At 44.5% G+C, this 16,713-nt stretch overlaps 1 pseudogene; it reads left to right on the top strand.

The window, feature by feature from the left end:
* Nucleotides 1-7,323: 7,323 nt before the first annotated feature.
* On the top strand, nt 7,324-11,265 carry LOC112314418 (large ribosomal subunit protein eL32-like; annotated as a pseudogene).
* Nucleotides 11,266-16,713: the final 5,448 nt, after the last annotated feature.

The following is a 16,713-nucleotide window of genomic DNA, read 5'->3' on the forward strand; positions in this document are numbered from 1 at the left end:
TTCTGGCACCCCTATGATTCAGATGTTGGAGTGTTTAAAGTTGTCCCAGAGCTTTCTCAGCCTCTCCTCATTTTTTTGAATTCTTGTTTCTTCATTCTGTTCTGGTTGGATGTTTGTTTCTTCATTTTGTTTCAAATCCTTGGTTTGAGTCCCCGTTTCCTTCCCTTCACTTTTGGTTTCCTGTATATTTTCCTTTATTTCACTTTGTATAGCCTTCATTTCTTCCTTCATTTTGTGACTGAACTCAGTCATTTCTGTGAGCATACTGATTACCAGTGTTTTGACCTCTGCATCAGATAGGTTGTCTATCTCCTCGCTGCTTAGTTCTTTCTCTGGAGTTGTGATCTGTTCTTTCATGTGGGCCATGCTTCTTTGTCTTGGTGCACCTGTTATGTTATAAGGGGCAGAGCCTTATGTATTCACCAGGGCAAGGCAATTCTCTCTGCTGTGTTGTGGCACTGTCTGTGGGGGAGGGGTCAGAGAGGGAACAATGCCACTTGCTGGCTCTGCTCTAGCTCCACTTTCCATCACTTCCCACAAGCAGATTTTGCCCTTTCAGATGCTGATTCACAGATGGGTGGGTTCGTGTACGTTCTAGGACCCTGTGGGCCTCTCCCACGGACTCTCATGTGATTTGAGGGCTTCTCCCACTGCCACAACTCCTGCAGATTTTTACATCCAGAGGTTTTGAGTCTTTAGTTTCCCATGCTGAAACCCTGGGTTCTGCAGTCTGTCTCACTTCCCAATTGTTCTTCCTAGCTTATTGGCCCATGAATGTGGGACTGACTGGTCCACCAGCCACCTCTTTGGCTGTACGTCCTCTCCGCCTTGGCTGCCCATCTTTGCCCTTCCTACCATTCTGGATGAATGTTTCTTTAACTCCTTGGTTGTCGGACTTACATGAAGTTTGAATATCTGGCATTCTGATTGTTTTTGTTTTCAAATGTGTTGTTGTCCTTCTTCTGATTGTGCAAGGAAGTGAAGCATTTCTACCTATGTCTCCATCGTGGCCAGAACTTCTGTGCTGCTTTTTCCAAATCCTTGGCGTATCAGTACATGAGCAGATCTCTAAGCCATTTTTAAAATGTATGTGCTGCTACTAGATTCAGAGCACTCTATTATTTTCTATCTTCTTGATTAATACGTACTTTCACACAATTTCAGGTGTGTGAAGAGAAGACCCCCAATTTTTTCTGACTTTGATGGGTTCTTGTAAACAGAAAATGTTAGCAATCTCTAACATAAAATCCCTTAGGGTAGGAGCTGTGCCTTCTCTGAGTTCTGTAATTCTCCAGCCCTTGCAAATAGCAATTGTTGAATACCAAAGAGCTGTCAAGAGACTCAGAGCACTTTGAGGTCAAATGAATAGTGTAACAGTGATGACCTGAGGGAAAGAAATACACCTCACTGATCACCTTGCAACCTTTCTGGATGCTTCCTCAGGGGCTGGGTCCAACTCTACCACTGACTAATATTGGTGTCACCTTGGACAACTCATCCCTCCCCTCAGGATCTCAGTCTCCCCAACCAAACAATGAGGGGGTGTCATTAGATGGCCCCAGAGGCTCCTTCCAGTGTTGAGCTTCTAATCAGCTAAGCATGGGTGGGCATGAGGGGGACAGGGGGCTTTTCTATCCTCAAGCTTACAAGGAAAGCACTCTCAAAGCAAAGTGTGGACAAATGCAAGACAGTGTGACCTAGCCCTGACGTGGGGTGAGTGTACTGAGGAGTGGGAATAAGGGAGCAGAGAATATGGGGTGGTATTGAACAAGGAGAGCTTCATGGGAGAAACGTCCTGTGTCTCAGAGCAGTTGTGCATAGAGGAGCATAACTAAGAACGTGCTGTGTCAGACCCCCAGACAGGCTTGGATTACAATACTCATGAGGTTTTGAAATTTTCACCCCAAAAGCCACATGATAAAGAATTCCTTTATCATTTGCCATTATGTAATCATTTTGGTATCTATTGATTGCACTTGCATGGGAAGAGGAATGCTGTGTTTGTAACAATGTATTTGCATGTGCATTTTAATTAATCTGCTGGCAGGAGGAGGATGATTACAGGGGCAGATATGAAATACTACTCTCACCTGCTAGTAGAATTTGGCACCTGGGAGGCCAAGTGTAGTCTGAGGAGTAGGATTATTGTGGGCAGGTGGGAGCTGAGCAATTTATCAAGAATTCGTGCTGCCTGCCTGCTGCCTGAGGCCACTCACTGTCTAGCCCAACCTGAGAACATGGGGCACTGCAGAGAGCCCGTCTCTTGGATAGATAGATCTTGGTGATCTGCCTCAGGTCCGCATGAGAAGAGCCCCTGTCTCCACACACCATGTGCCTTTACTTCCACGGAGCTTGGTAGAAGCCATCAAAAAGCTACATTATGTCTGTAGGCTGGCAGTAGGCTTCTCTGGTCAGCAGAAAGCCTTACTGCTGTTAAACTATCTCCTTTGCTCTGTGGTCTTTGAAGCTAGAGTTAATATTATGCCTAATTTGCATCCAACCTTTAAATTTACTCATTAAACTCTAAAAGCCATAGCACCTCTTGACAACCCAGTCTCTGATAAAGACTGCAGTCCTTTCAGAAAAGCATGTCCCTTTTCACAGAGCATAACTTTCTAAAAGCATATTTAACCCAAGTAGAGAGATTTTTCGTACAAAGGAATTGGGTGTCTTGGCTCTTGGCTGTCCCCAGGGAGATGTAGAGAGAGGTGCAAAGGTGCAGGGAGCAGAGACTGGTTATCCTTCTTGCTGCCCTCACTAAACCTTAGGGAAATAAGATCTCAGACTCAGAATTTTAAATGCAGTCTTTGTTCTTGTTTGCTTGTTTGTCTGTTTGTTTTATCATTTACTCAAGATCTGTGTGCAGAAAGAAATGAGTGGGATTGACCACCAGCTTGAGGCTAAGGACTAAGCCTCGGTTCCTAAGGCCTCGATTACATGAGTTCTTCATCCATGAGAATCAGCTGAGCTTCTCCACAAGTTCTGGTTTCTAGGAAGTGTTTTGGGCTCGCAGGGAAGTCAGATCTTGTACTCTAAGTAAACAAACTCTAAAAGATTGTGCAAGTATATTTGATACATCTGGTGTGATAGTAACTGAGGCAAAATATACATTTGAAAAAACATTCAAATTTACATTTTTTAAATGAGGCAGAGTCTTAGGATACAAAATAAAGAATACAAACGAAAGAAGATTCAGAGATTGGATGGATGGATGGATGGATGATAGACAGACCACTCCATTTAAATTGCAGCCCACCTCTGCCAGCATCCCAATTCCCCTTACCCTGCTGTTGCCTATAGTCTGTCTCCCACTTCTATTGGAATGTAAGCACCACAGGCCAGAAATTATTGTCCATGAGTCCCCACACCTAGAACAATTCTTGATGTATAGTGGTACCCACAACATATATGCTGGGTGAATAAATGGATATTTCAGTGGACCAGGCAATATCCTAACTGTTTTAAATACATTTTTGTATATAATAACTCTATCCCTGTTTTACTGAAGAGAAAACAAAGACTTAGAGATTAAGTAACTTGCCCAAGTTTTCACAGTTAATAAATCATAGGGTTAGAATTTGTATACAGGCCTATCTGACCCCAGAACATCAAAGAGCAAGCATAATTTCTGAAACAAAAAGAGACTTTTCTCAGAGATTTCAGATACCTTAGTGAGGGATATTACCCGGTCCCCACAGTTTTGCCCCAGTTGCATCATTAAAGGGGCAAAGTGTTTTTTCTTTCCAAGGTGGATCACAGAGACTGGATATGGGTGATGGGCACAGCCCTCAGGGTCTGCCCTTTCTACAGGTGAGCTACACCAACTCAGGACCCAGGAATGGGTCAAACATGATATAACCTCACCACAACCCCACTGTTAGCAGAGGAAAAGTCTGAGTAATGCTTAACTACTGCTTAATTGTCTTGGACAGGGAATGAAGGAATAGGGGCGTAGGGGAGAATGCCAGGGCTCTATCCCTTAGAAAATCAAATTTCCAACCCAGTACCATTAAAAGAATCAAATTAAGGCTTATTCCAGAGAGGAACACCACCTCTAGCTTGGCAGATCCTAGAACAAGTTAACTACTATGCTTTTAGCCCATTACATGATCTCATTTATCTCATTTAACTTTACAACATACCTAAAAGGGAGGTCTTATGTCTCTCTGGAAATAGAGGCTCAGAAAGGTTAAATAATGTGAATAAAAATAGACATCTACAGACAGCAGAGTGGATTTGAACCCAGGTCTCTCTGAAACCCAAGTCCATGTTCTTCCCATAATATCATATTGCACATATTGAGACAGAATAGTGAAAAGCTAGGAAAATCCCTTGACAAGCAGAATAGGGAAACTGAGACAGATAGCTGAACACAGTGGTTGAGCAATTTACTGCCAGATAGAGTGTCACCATGGCAGAAGGCCACAGTGCCTGACAGGGGCAAAACTAGCAAAACAAGGATGTCATTCCAAGGTAGCCTTTCCTCCCCTGGCCTTTCCTCCCTGGAGATAACATTTAGGCCTCAGTTGTGTTTCAGCTCCAGGCCCAGGAAAGCAGCAAAACCAGGCGGACAACTCCAGGACCAACCGCAATGACTAAGGACCCCCTTCCTGTCACTGCCCAATCAGTGGTAACCATGATCCTGAAAAGGCACACTTGGAGAACTGATGACTATTCTGGTGAAACCCTCCCCTGAGACCTCCCCTAAGATTCCCACCTGCAAGAGAGAGAGAGAAAAGCCTCAAGACAAAGGACCCAGCAGTTCAGGCTAAAAGAAGTGAATGTGGCAGGAGCTGCACTTAGGTCTTCCAGGCACTCAGCTCAGAGAAGCAAGAGCAACCCTAGACCTCACTCAGATGCTGGGGAGTCAGGTCAGGATGGTGTAGGATGAAGATCTTCAGGGCTTATACTGTGGGAAGCAAAGGCAAAATGAATACACCGGTCTTCTTAGACCTGGAAGGGGCCTGCCCTGGAACCTCATCCTGATTCCCCCACCTCCAACCTAAGCCACTCTTGGCTTTCACCATGGCAGCCACAGCACATCAGTTGTGACAGCTGTGCAGTGGCAGTGCCTCAGGTGGATCCACATGCTAGTAGGTTGGGGTGTCTGTGTCAAAAGGTTGCATGTGTTACTGGGCAGGGGCCTGGCCCTGAATGGGTCTGCCTAGGGTCAGCTGTAGCGTGTGGGTTCTTGACTTGACGTAGGAAAGATTTCACAACACAAGTGCGGGTGACTATGAAGATGCATTTATTAAAGTCAAGGACAGTGAAACAAGGAACTGCTTAGCACAGTAGAAGCAACAGGAGAGCCTAGGGGGTGCTGCCTTAGCTCACTGGGAAGTCAGAGGAAAGGGAATTTGGGGGACGGGTTCAGGGGATTAGCCTGGGACAAGCTGCCAGCTGCCCATTGCCTTACAGTTTAGGAGACCCGTGCCTGTGGGGAAGAAGTGGGGGAAGAAAGGACAGGGAATGGGCTGGGGTGCTCCCCAGAGGGAGAGTAAGAATTGGGTCCTTTGGCTTGAAGCTTTTATCTCTCTCTTGTAGGGGGGAATCTTAGGGGAGGTCTCAAGGGAGGGTTTCAGCAGGATATTCATCAGTTCTCCATGTGTGGCCTTTCAGGGTCATGGTCTCCTCTGATTGGTCAGTGACAGGGCAGGAGTCCCTAGTCATTGCAGTTGGTCCTGGCATCACCCACCTGGTTTTTCTGCTTTCCTGGGCCTGGAGCTGAAACACAACTGAGGCCTAGATGTTATCTTTAGGGAGGTGACCTTTCATATCTGGCTGTAAATTGTGTGGCCATTGTCTTCAGCTATCTGTCTCAGTTTCCCTATTCCACCTGCCAAGGCATTTCCCTAGCTTTTTACTATCCTGTCTCACAAGGAAGAGTGGCATTTGGGAAGGAGTCTTGAGTGTGGGCAGGAGGCTTAGAAGCCTTCAGGGAAATGCAGGGGACAATTTCAGGCAAAGGTATAGGTGCTGGGGGAAGGAAAGCACGGCGTATGTTCGCAGGAGCAGGAGTGACTCGGTGTAGCTAAATTGAGGTCACAAGCAGGAAAATGATGGGAAAACATGGGAACAATGGGAACCAGAGTGCAGAGGGCCTTGTCTCCTTGGGCCACTGGAACACACCAGCTGCTTGCAGATAGGTGGGTATTATGATCAAAGCTCTGTTCTCCAGAGATTAACCTGGTGAAAATCAATGAGGTGGTTTGGAAGGAAGTGAGGGAAGGAGTCAAGAAAGTCAATAAGAGGCTAATGCTGTGGCCAGGCCTGAGGCAGGATGGAGAGGAATGGACAGATGTTAGAAAGACTTTGTTCCATTCCTTGGAGGTTCCCAGCTCTCCTCTCCCTCAGGGCATTAGCACAGACCATTTTCTCTGCCTGGAACCTTCCACACATACCTCACCCTGCCTCATCCTACCTACCCTCATGATCTCTGCCTTCACTGAGCTCCCGAGGTTACAAGTCCCAGCTTCACAACCTCCTTCATGGTACTTGTTGCCACTGCACTTGCTATTTATGTGTGGGTGGGGGCTATCCCTCCAGCCACGCCACACTATCCACTTCACCGCTCTGCTCTAAGCAGCTCCCAACATGGCCCAGCAGGCAGAGCAGCAGCATTCTGCTTGGCTCCCTCTTCACTGTTTTCAGAGGCACATGGTCTAGGGATTCATTAGATGCTCATGCTCACTTGGAGAGGTGATTGTGTTCAGGGTGATGGAAAGGGGCACAGGCTGAGTAAAAGCTCGGAGCTTGTGTGAGGCCCCTGCCCTCACCATTGTATTCTCATCACCTCTAGGAAAGCTCCTCACTTCCCGAGACACATCCCTGGCAGGCTTGTAGAAGTATTTATCATGTTTCCAAAGTGATTGACTTCTGATGAGAGGTTTGGGAGCTCAGAAAAATGCTCCTGGCTTACAGTGTATTGTGAGTGAAAGAAAAGAAATAGCAGGTACTCTTCAAGTGTGGGAGCTGAGAAAAAGGCTAATTAAAAGTCAGGGCTGAAGTTTAACCTACTTCAATGTAGTGTTTCTATTCTGGAGTCATGAGTTTCTCCTCTCTAAACCTAGGCTCTGAAACACTCCACCTGGTTTCAAAGTTTATGACAGGAGGCTGGTGGTAGGCTGAGGGCTGGGGCCAGGGACTGGGCTGGCCCAGATCTTGTCTTCCTTCAAAACTTCAGTGGGGCGGAGGGGAGTGACAGGGGTCTGTAAAGCTGAGGAAAGCTTCAAAGTATCTGAGTCTTTTTCTTTATGTCCAGAGCAGAGAAAAGAAGGGGCCAGGGAGGAAAGATCCATTTCTTGGGTTAGGATGGAAGGGGACATGTCTTCAATTCCATCCAAAGGAGGGTATCTGGAAGCAGATGACTCAGAAGTCCAGACCAGCATGGCTGAGGCTAAGGCTGGTGGCATATCTGTCCCTGGCATTACTCCTGGTGAGAGGCGGGCCTCACCTGCCCTGAGAGCATAGACGCAGCTCTTTGCACCATGCATTTGCGTTCCTGTCCCCAAGAGAAAGCCTGCAATCAAGGGCCTGGCAGAGGAAGCTAAGGCCATGCTGATTTTACTAATGTGCTCTAGCTGGAGAGGCCTGTAGGTGGCAGCTCACGGCCCTGCACCACTAGAAGCCTAGGGCTTCAGACACAGGAGTCACTGGTAGCCACACCTGCAGGGTCTTGGTCCCCTCCAGTTCAGGACCCCACATCAGCCCACATGGAAAAAAGGAGGTGTCCCCTTCCTGCCCCCTACCCCTACCTTCATGTTAGAGGAGAAAGGCTGGCAGTAATAATGATAATTCCCATCCCCAACACCAGTTCCCAGTTTAGCAGTTCCAAGTGCTTTTTCTGCCTTTATCTTTTCTAATCCTACTACCGCCCCGTGAGGACAGATCCATGTTTGGGTTGTGCAACTAAAAAAATGGAGGCCCAGAGATGACATGACTTACCTAAGTTTAAACAGCAAAACTGGCAGAATGAGGACACCTTCTCCAGTGCACTCTCTCATGCCAAGACTCCAGAGCAGTGCCCTGTGGTGGGGGAATTTGCGCACCAGAGCCTGGGACCCTGGCACACTGGATTCTTCCAGCTGAGGCGCTCTAATCCTCCCACCAAGAACCGCTCACCTGGCCACTTACCCCTCCTCCTCCCTGAGGTGCCAGGCAGGTGGGGTCAGGGCTTAGATGCCTAGACTCCAGGACGATGGTCATAAAGAAACCCAGGCAATAAATTCTTAAACAAATCCTTATTTTAACCATCCATTTCAACATATGTTCACCATCTTTCTATTTTCTCCTCCTGCCATCCACAGGCACTGGAGGAAGGGAAGATGAATAAGGATGAGGAATGAATGAAAGGTGAACAAATCCCCCTACCTGAGATGGCAGCATAAACCACTTATTATTAACAGAGGCCCCAAGAGAGTTTTATTTTTCACGTGGTTTGGATTACGCAGTTAGAAGGAACGTTTGCTCCCACTCACACATCCTAGTATGATTAAATCAGCTGCAAAGGTGGCTTCCCCTCCCCACCCCCAGGCTTATCAAGGGCAGTAGAGGTGGGCCCAGCCTCTGCCCAAGGCAATGGAGTCCAAGCCACCTCTAAATCCCAGGGAAGCCAGCTCATACAAAATTGACCACGGACAGATAATGCTGCCCTCCAGAGCAAGCCACCAAACATCCGTCCTCTTACTGTCCAGGAGTTCTCTCTCAACATGGGTTTTCTGTATTTTCTGAAGACAGTAAAGCCCTGCCACTACACTAACCCAGTGAAATGACATTTGCTTTGTCTGAAAGTGTTGGTCCTCAAGCCTCTAAGGCCCCATCCAGCTGTGACATTTCATCGGATAGAAACCAGGCTCTTTCAAACCCTGCCATTGGTTATGCAATGTGACATCCCCCCACCCCACCCCAGGTAGCTGCAGAGTGCCCAGCAGTTAAAGGGATCTAAAAAATGCTTGTTAAATTAATAAATAAAGGAACTTCCCTTTTTAATCTGTAACATGGGCAGACAGGATGTTCTTCTTGGAGTTTAACTAAGGTCTACTGCTTTTATTTCAACACATTCTGCTTTTGGGGTCCCTGATGGGTTTGGCAGATCCTGGTTACCGAACTATTCAGTCCTGTAGAAGAGGGAAAAGTGTCAGGTTAGAAAAGAGGTTAAATGTGCAATTTGTACTTACATATATTCAGGGGCGGTACTTAAAATACTTCACAACTGCATGGGCACCAAACCAGTTCAAACAGATGCCTACTCTAACACTAAGTGTCTCTTTCACAGTGAGATTTGGGTGCCTCTAACAACAAATGTGCATTTAATCATGGTGCATCCTTATTACATTACAGCCCATGGTGTGGGCTGTAATGAAGAGTTATCCCAGGAAGTATCATTGTCAGGTTGCAAAGCCCCTACAAAATGGGTTCCAATGTTGTCATTGTCCATGGAGGTCACTGTGTCTCTCACTGTGCTAGACTGTAATATTGTTCAGCAACTGTTCATTCTCTAGAGCTCCCATGCCCATGGGAGGTGTTGCCTGACACACTTTGGATGTTGGGCTTGGCCTTGTGACTTGCTTTGGCTCAATGGATGTGAGTGGATGTGGCATCCAAGTCCAAAGCTCTAGAAAGGGCAAACATTTAGGGTAGCCCTCTTTGAGCTTCTGCTTTCTACCATGAGAACAAAATGCCCCCAGAGTATGGAGGCTTCTTCAGCCTAGTCCTGGAATGAGAACACATACGGAGCAGGCCTGAACTTGACCCTCAGTCAAGCACAGCCAGGGCCAGCAGAGCCACAGCCAACCTGCAGACCCATAAGTCAGAATGAAATGTTAATGTTGTAAGCCATGAGGTTTAGGAATTGTTATAATAGCAGACGCTGATGCATGTGCTCACTTTTGTGATTTCTCGCAGGTCTGAGTAGGATCTGAATGTTACTGTTCAGGGCATCACGAAGTGTAGAAATTGATGGGCTCCAGAGGCAGAGAGACCTGAGTGCTAGTCCCAGTTCTGTTGCTTAGCTGTGTGATATTAAGCAAGTTATTTTAATTCTATGAATTTCAATTTCCTCCTCTGTAAAATGAGACTGACAGAAACCACCTCAGAGGACTGTTATTAGCACTACGCTTTTTAAATGTGTGTGTGCATGTTTGGGGGCACTTCCCATTATGTTGATGAGTCTCAGTGTGTTCATCCATAACAAGTAGTTATTGAGCCAGGCAACCTCTATGGCCTAAGGGCATGCTTATTCATTCATTCATTCATTCATTCACCTTACAGTTATACTTTGAGTAGTCTCTGTGCAAGTACTGTGCCAGGCTGTGGGGACACAACACTAAAGACATATGTACTCCCTGGCCACACAGAACCTACCTCTACCCACCCTACCTGCAAACTAAATGCTAGGAGCTTACACCTTAGTGAAGGATACTAAATTCATGTGCAGAGAGATACTGGAAAGTGTGATAGGAAACCTGACCTAGCCTAGAAGCAGGAGATTAGAGATAAGCAGTGAGGGGGACAGAAATTAACTAGGTGAGTGGCAGTTGAAAGAACAATACTCAGGCAGAGGGAAAAACAGCATATTCAAAATCCAGCAGGGCTGGAAGAGAGTAAGTGCAGTGAGCACTGTTTCGGAGGAGGCGAAGGAGGGGGCAGGTCACACAAGTCTTCAAGCCATGTTGAAGACCCGGTTTGCATCCTAAAAAACTTTAGAAACCTTGAGTTTAAGTCAAGGAAAGATAAGATCAGGCTTGTTATTTAAAAACATTACTGAGGAAGTCAAGTCGCACATGCCTCACGCATCTGCTTTCTTTCTCTTCTTCCACGCTGCTCCTATGGGGGCAGCAACCATCTCTTACTCAGCACCACGGCTGCCCTCAGACCCCTTGTGAAACCCAGATTGTCAAAAAGAGGACCAAGAAGTTCATCTGGCACCAGTCAGACCATTATGTCGAAATTAAGTGGAACTGGCGGAAACCCAGAGGTATTGACAATAGGGTGCACAGAAGATGCAAGGGCCAGATATTGATGCCCAACATTGGTTATGGGAGCAACAAGAAAACAAAGCACATGCTGCACAGTGGTTTTCAAAAGTTCCTGGTCCACAATGTCAAGGAGCTTGACGTGCTGCTGATGTGCAACAAATCTTATTCTGCTGAGATTGGTCACAATGTCTCCTCAAAGAACTGCAAAGCCATTGTGGAAAGAGCAGCCCAGCTGGCCATCAGAGTCTCCAGTCCCAATGCCAGGCTGCACAGTGAGGAAAATGAATAGACAGATTGTGCAAGTACTGTGCAGATCGTGCAGACTGTGCACTCATTGTATTTGTGTTAATAAAACCTTAAAATTCTGCCAAAATAAAAAACAAATCACTGAGAACAATGCAAGAAAATGGATATCCAAGCACATTATTTTATGAGGTCTGTCCGAAAGGTGTCCAGTCATGTAATATAAAAAAGAGACCTTTATTGAAGATGCAAGATACAAGTAACATTATACATAGGACAATGATGCCTCAGTCTCCTTCAAAGTAGGCACCTAGGACCTCACACAGTTCTCCCAATCACCATCAGCATCCCCATCATATTTTCCTGAGTCTCATTGACTGTATGAAATCCTTTCCCTTTCAAAGATGATTTCAGTTTTGGGAAAAGCCAGAAGTCTCTGGGCATCAAATCTGGGCTGTCGGGGGGCTGAGTCACTTGGATGACTTGATGTTTTACCAAAAAACTCTGCACAAGACAAGGTGCATGAGCAGGTGCATTGTTATGATGAAGCTGCCAATCACCAGTTGCCCATAGCTGCAGCCTTCTGAATGATCTCAATAGTTTTTGCAGAGGAATGTCCAAACCTAATGCAAAATTTAATGCAAATTCATTGTTCTACTCACTCAGTCATTTTGAATGCAATGGCTACACCAGTACACATGCTCACTCAACAGTATCTACCTCCCCCACTGACTAGCACACTGAAGTCATCATTGTTTACACATGTGCATTCCAGTCCACTCTCCTTGGCTGCCAGGTTGCACTGATGTTGTGCAAACCGTTCTCATTATATTAACAATGGCTGGACTTTTTCCAGACAGACTTTATAAAACCTCAGAATACTAGGTATAGAAAGGTCATCTAGAAGCATCCAGACAAGTGATGCACTGGCAGAAAGGATGACAAAGAACCCAGTATCAGAACAATTTTTAGGCAATACTTGAAGCTAAGTGACAATGGGTCTTCAAATTCTAAGGGGAAATTATATCAAACTTAGGATTCTATATCTAGCCAAACTATCAATCAGCCATGCAAATATAATAACACTTTCTGAGATACAAACCCTCCAAAGTTTCAGGATTTTCAAAACTTTCCTCTCTGAAAGCTCATGGAAGATGGTTCCACCAAAACAAGAGTAAACAAAGAAAAAGCTAGAAGACAAGGGATACAACACAACTGAGAGACAAGGGGGTCCCTGAGGAAGGCAAAAGGAGTTCCCAGATGATTTTCCAGGAAGCAGGCTAATGCTTAGACCCATCTGGATTGCAGTAAGAAGCCAGGGGCCTCTAGGAAGATCTCTTACTGAAATTTTGAACATACTGAGACAAGAATGATGCTTCTGTCAGAAAGCTGGGGGCAAATTAATGATAAATACAAAGAAAGTGAAGCAAACAAAAAAGAAAAAGAAAGTCATTAACTAGTAAAAAACAGAAATTTGTGCAGAAAGAAAACTTAACTATGATATACCACACGGCTTGACTCTAAATAATATTTATAGAATCACAATAATATAAATATTGAATGTTTATTTCATCCAAAAAAAAGTAATATATTTTTATTAGGAGAAAATAGGGAAGAGAAGAGTGGAAGAGCTAAATTCACATTTTGTATTGTAGGAAGTAAAAAGATAGTATCTAAAACTTTAAAACACTAAAAAAAATAGCAATGAATGTGTTATTTGGAAATATAGAAAAAATGTCTAAAAAGCTAAAAGAATTCAAAATGGTCTGAGAGCAAAAGCTGTGGATGAAAAGGACTGAAAAATTTTTCTTTCAATATTTTAGAATACAAGCCTCATAGAATGCTTGCCATTTGAATCTATTCCAATGTGTTACTCATAAAAAATATATAAATTTAATGAAAGGGAAAAAGCACTGTAAGTAGCTCCACTGAGGAACTCATAAAAAGACAGCTATAGGACAAATGATGGAACAACTGAATGTTAAGGAACAAGGGTTTGTAGCTTGGGAGGACTTTTGCAGTGACAGCACATATGGATACAAAAGGTGTGGTATTGTAACTTTTAGAAAGGGGTGAAGATGATGTGTTTGGGAAAATTGGGATAAGTGTCTGAGAGCACTATCTAATAACGGAGAAGAAAACCATAATCTTGAAAATGCATGTGAAGATTTTGAACAAAATGATTTCATGAAATGATAAGGGTGGAAGAAACTGCAGGTCTACATTAAGATTTTTATATAATATTTGACTTTAATATGTATATGCAAGTGAACTAATTGATAAATTAACTTTAATTTCGAAAGATTCTAAGTAAATATATACAGGACTATAAAGGAAAACATGGGCAAAGGCACACCAGGCAAATGCAGATTTGAAGTTGGCATACAGGCAGAAGTGTTAAACAGAAAAAACCCACTTTATATAAAGGGTACAACTCACCATGAACATCTAACAGCCCCAAATATCTGTGCACCAATTATATGACATCTAGCTGTGACTGGGTAGCTCAGCTGGTTAGCATGTCATCCCAATATGCCAAGGTTGCAGGTTTGGTCCCAGGTCAAGGCACATACAAGAAAGAACCAATAAATACATAAATTAGTGGAGTAATATCTCTCTCTCTCTCTCTCTCTCTCTCTCTCCCTCTCTCTCCCCCCAACTTCCTCCCTCTCCTCCCTGACCCCTTCCTCTAAATTAATAAAATAAAAAATAAAAATATTAAGGAGAAATGAAAACACATTTACTTAATAACACACCCTATTGGCAAGAGTGTGAAGGACAAGCTCTCTTATACAGTACTGACAGAGTGGACATTTTAGAAAGGGCAGTTTGCAAAACCCATCAAATTACCAGGGCACATACATTTTTTTGGCCTGGAAATTCTATTTCTATGCATTTATCCTACAGATAGTATTGCACATTATAAAAGGGACCTACAAATATATTTATTGAAGCATTGTTTATAATGGCAAAATATGGAAAATGGATTGAATCCTCTCTACTCAAAGGGTGGTCAATGGACCAGAAGAGCTTGTCAAAATACAGAATGTCAGGATCCACCCTGAACCTACTGAATCAGAACCTGCATTTCAACATCACCAGAGATGCATGTGCACTGTAAAGTTTGAGAAAAATGTGTCTAAATATCCACCAATAAGAAGCTGACTGAATGAATAAATGGTAGTATATCCTTAAAATGAAATTTTACATACACTCATTAAAAATGGACCTCGCTCTATGTACCAATATAGAACAGTCTACAAGATACACTGTAAAGTGAAAAACAAAAAAAGCCCATGGAGCAGAACAACATTGTGGTATGCTACCATTGGCATGGGAAAAAAATGTTATTTTCAAAATGTGTAATGCAGCCACAACCTAATTGGTGACCTAATTGCTCACTCAGATTCTACTCTTGCCCCAGTTAGGTCAGTGTTTTTCTTCCTTCTCATTCCCTGGTGAGCATGATCAGCACTGACTGTGCATTTTCTTCTTACCCAGTTTCTGGGGAGGTGGCTAAAGAAAGGAACTGGGAAGGAAGTAGTTCCATTGTCCCTAGGCCCCACAAAAAAAAATTAATGGGGGGAAAAAAGCAACACCCCAAAGAAGCCCTGACCCTTTCGTGTTTCACAGCCTTGTCTGGTGCCAAACAGTAATTAGAAGTGGGATGACTGAATAGTTCAGAGCCCTCCCCCAACTCTTCTCCTCTCTCTCTCTCTCTCTCTCTCTCTCTCTCTCTCTCACACACACACACACACACACATACACACACTCCTTTTAACATCCTTCGCATTCAGTCCCAGACTGCATGTCCTGATCCCTCCACACCCATTCACACTACATCCACACCCACACAGGAGGCGCAGTAGTAGCCCTGCCTGCCCTAGAGAAAGCTGCATGTCAAAGTGGGCATTTGTCACTTGCAATTATCTTCAATACAGTCATTTTGTACAATAAATGACACACTAACAGCCCCTAAGAGCTGGCTCAGAGGCAGATATTGATTAGGCCATTCTGCACAAGGCTGAGCTCTGAGACCAGTGAGCAGCCCCCTTCTGACAGACGGAGGGAGGAAGGAGGGTAAAGGGCAATTAATGGCACCATTTATCCCCGTGTTAGCCAAGTGATTGGCAGAAAGGAAAGGTAAAGTGCCCAGGCCACCACACCCAAGCCCGACAACCAATGCCATGGACCCATTTTGCCTGCTCCCCAGCAGCCCACACCTTGCCTGAAACTGAGGAAAAACTTTACTGGCAGTTTGAGAAAGCAAGTTCCCATACCCTTCTGGTCTGCCATGATGTCCAGGTCATCTGTTGCTGTGTAACAAACCACTCTAAACTAAGGAGCATAAAACAAAAATTATGTTATTATGCTCAAAGATTCTATGGGTCAGGAATTTGCACAGAGAACAGCAAGAATGGATTATTTCTGCTCTATGAAATCTGGGGCCTTATCTGAGAAACTCTAACAGCTCTGGTTGATGTGAAAAGCTGGGGACTGAATCATCTGGAGGCTTCTTCACTCTGTGTCTGGTACCTGGACTGGGAAGACTTGAATGCTGGGTTCAGCTGAGACTTCCAACCAGGTGCCTACGTGGGGCTTCTCCATCTGGCTTGGGCTTCTCACAGCCTATTAGCTGGGTTCCAAAAAATGGTACCCTCGAAGAAAACATCCAGGGAGTGACCGTTCCAAGAGAACCAAGCAGAAGCTACGTGCCCTTTTATGACCTCAAAAGCCTCATAACATCACTGTCTCTGTTATTCTGTGGGCCAAAACAGTCACTAACCATCACACACAGATTCAAGGGGAGGAAGCATGGACTCCACCTCTCAGTGGAAGGAGCGGCTAAGAAATTGAGCCATTTTTCAGGAAAATCTCAGACATTCCATGCAGCAACATCCTCACAGACATGTCCCCTAAAGCAAGGAACATAAAGGAAAGAATAAACAAATGGGACCACATCAAAATAAAAAGCTTCTGCATGGCTAAAGAAAACAGCACCACATTACAAAGAGAACCAACAGTATGGGAAAACGTATTTGCTAATGATACCTCAGACAAGGGCCTGATCTCCAAAATATATAAAGAATTCACATGACTCCACTCCAGGAAGACAAACAACCCAATTAAAAAATGGGCAAAGGACTTGAACAGACACTTCTCCAAGGAAGACATACAGAGGGCCCAGAGACATATGAAAAGATGCTCAGCATCACTAGCCATCAGAGAGATGCAAATTAAAACCACAATGAGGTACCATCTCACACCAGTCAGAGTGGCCAACATAAACAAATCCACAAACAAATGTTGGAGAGGATGCGGAGAAAAGGGAACCCTAGTACATTGTTGGTGGGAATGCAGACTGGTGAGGCCACTGTGGAAAACAGTATGGAATTTCCTCAGAAAACTAAAAATGGAACTGCCTTTTAGCCCAGTAATTCCACTGCTGGGATTATACCCTAAGAGCCCTGAAACACCAATCCAAAAGAACCCA

The sequence above is a fragment of the Desmodus rotundus genome, chromosome 5 (assembly GCF_022682495.2).
Source record: "Desmodus rotundus isolate HL8 chromosome 5, HLdesRot8A.1, whole genome shotgun sequence".
In the NCBI taxonomy this organism is placed as follows: domain Eukaryota; kingdom Metazoa; phylum Chordata; class Mammalia; order Chiroptera; family Phyllostomidae; genus Desmodus; species Desmodus rotundus.